Source organism: Macrobrachium nipponense, chromosome 43 (genome assembly GCF_015104395.2).
Source record: "Macrobrachium nipponense isolate FS-2020 chromosome 43, ASM1510439v2, whole genome shotgun sequence".
In the NCBI taxonomy this organism is placed as follows: Eukaryota; Metazoa; Arthropoda; class Malacostraca; order Decapoda; family Palaemonidae; genus Macrobrachium; species Macrobrachium nipponense.
Window position 1 is genome coordinate 48,784,427 of NC_061104.1, and position 2,581 is coordinate 48,787,007.

Here is a 2,581-nt window from a genome sequence, read left to right on the forward strand (position 1 = left end):
ACAACAATAAATCGTACTAATATCACTTAGGCTATAACTCTATGAAATCAAGCAAAATATCACAGCAACTCTCCAACACAACACAACAAACGTGGCTGTGGCGGCAAAAACGTCGTTCTTAATTCTTGATTACTCAGGTCAGAGTGGAGGTTTGACCTTTTGTATTGGCAAAGAAATTATTTCAAACTATTCTGGCTGTGATGGTAAGCGGCAAAGCATAATTGTGGACTTTGCAGTAGAAATTTTGCAACATCGTTCAGAAAAGCAACAATATATTGTTGATAACCGAAAGTTGCCAACAAGTTGCCAATTTCGGTAGTAGTTGCCAACCACAAAATTCTGTTGCCAACCACCTCAGAAAGTTGCCAACTTTCATGATTTTGGCACCAAAGTTGCCACCTTGGCAACCCTGCTGCTATGGGCCAACTGTTCATCAGTCAAGAGTTGTGCCCCATCCTGGCAGCACACAGACACCTCTACGTTCCTCTCGAAGTAAGTGTTTTCTCCTAAATTACGAAATAAGGGCATACTAATTAAGCATTCCCATCGGGTCCCCCTTACTGCAGGATACAGTTCAAAGGTAAATTCTAAGTTAATTACAGTTGAGCCCCAAAAACTAACGTTAAACTGTTAATAAGCAACCAAAATACTATAAGAAACTGTAATTTCTCGCTAAATAATCCCCGTGTCTCTGTTACTTGGATTAACCGAACTTACAGGGGGCATGCCATCTTGTAATGCAAAATATCGCATGTATGACACCACCTAGGCCTAGTACACTATGTCAGGCACCGAGCCACTGAAATTTAAAATCTTGCTCCAACGCTGTATCCGCAGGTAGCCACGGGGTTCATGTAAAGCCTGGCTTGTTATTTGATCGAAAATGCCGGACTGAATGTAACTAAAATGTCGGGATCGAAATTTTGGCCATAATGATAACAAGTATCCCAAAATTTCGATACAACAACTGAGCATTTGAGCACAAAATTTGCCCTCACTTGATGCTTTGTTACGGTCCTAGGCTATACCATAATTAGGAACGGGTCAGCTATCCATGCGAGATTCTATCAAAAAGTTTCTTTACGCAACTGCTGCATGGTTAAAAAAATAATAATAATAATTTCATGAACAAAATTCTTTGTAAGCCCACTTCAAAGAGAGACCTTAACGTTCCAATATTATATAAGCCTATACCTATAGTAGCTACTAGAATGCACTGTCCTAAGATCATTAATTGTATCTAAGACGATTTCTACAATATGATCATCAAAAACATTCTCATAATGCTGTAAAAATAGTGAAAATAAAGAGATTAATCGTGATTTTTCGGCACCAAAAACCATCCAACGACATTAAAATGAGGTTGTGGTCGGATGGAGTAAACATTAGGCTACCTAGCTGTTGATAAACTAGAAAGGTAACCCCAATATAAAAATCGGATTTAGGTAACTCCTTATTTACTAAAATACAATGTACTTATGAAGACAGGTATCATGGGATAATTTAGACACAAAGTTAAGTGACATGTGCATACCAAATACAAACTAGGCTAATTTTTTCTTGAACACTTACCTAGGGTAGTTGCAAATTTCAATGAATTGCCGGCGTTTTTGGCGGTTTTCGCTCTGCATGTTACTTAGATTAACCGTATTTCCATCCAGGGTTAAATATAAGATGGACAAAGACTTCGTAATTTCTAACATATTGTCGAAGACGAAAATTGGTCCGTAAAAATCACAGAAAATACACTTACGACACTAGCATAATCATGACAACAGAAGGTTTTGACTTTTTCTAACTTGACACAACAATAGCAACTAGCAAGCGTCAATCTGTCAAACAGCGTAACGCCTGATTGCGTTCTTTAAGAATATTTTCTAGTTTTGCCTCAATAACCTCATGCCATTGTTGAGATAACGAAAAATATTAATTTTTTATATTTTAACTCAATCTTATTATATTTATAAATTATGAAATAATGCCATTTTTAGCTATATACCGAAAAATATGTTACTGTAAGCTTTATTACTGAAAGAATTAATTCCAGTCTGATAGACTGCGAGAAATGTGATTTAACGAAGAATCGCGGATTTTCAAATTTTGTCAATTCGTACTTTTATTACGTTTGTGATGTAATTGTTGGTGGAAATTGATTAATTTTAAAGATTAAAACCAATTTTCTGCTATTATATATTAACATGCTTAAAATCATCTTGATCTAAAACATTCGTCATGATTGTGTCCACCCCCTACCAACATCTTTCAGATGCGAAATTCTCAGGAAGTTTTTGGGGACCATATATATATATATATATATATATATATATATATATATATATATATATATATATATATATATATATATATATTACCGAAACGACCCAGAAACAACAGAAACGACCCTAGATGTGTTTGTTTTATAATTGTAAACTTGTTTAAACAGTAATTAAACATGGCGTCGGCTGACATTTGTTTTTTTATTGTATATGTGGTGGCCGCTGGTTTTAGCAATTAGCTGAGTAGGCTACCATGCCATTGTACTGTAATCAAGTCGAGTATCTTGATGGGCTTCTTAAATATA

The 2,581-nt window shown here is 35.4% G+C and overlaps 1 protein-coding gene across 1 annotated transcript in view; it reads left to right on the plus strand.

The window, feature by feature from the left end:
* Positions 1 to 426: 426 nt before the first annotated feature.
* Positions 427 to 2,581, plus strand: part of LOC135213719 (large ribosomal subunit protein uL3m-like) — a 97,131-nt gene continuing 94,976 nt past the window's right edge. The window contains exon 1 of the mRNA XM_064247830.1: positions 427 to 492. The gene's annotated coding sequence lies outside the window, so the exon portion shown is untranslated. The remainder of the gene's footprint in view (positions 493 to 2,581) is intronic.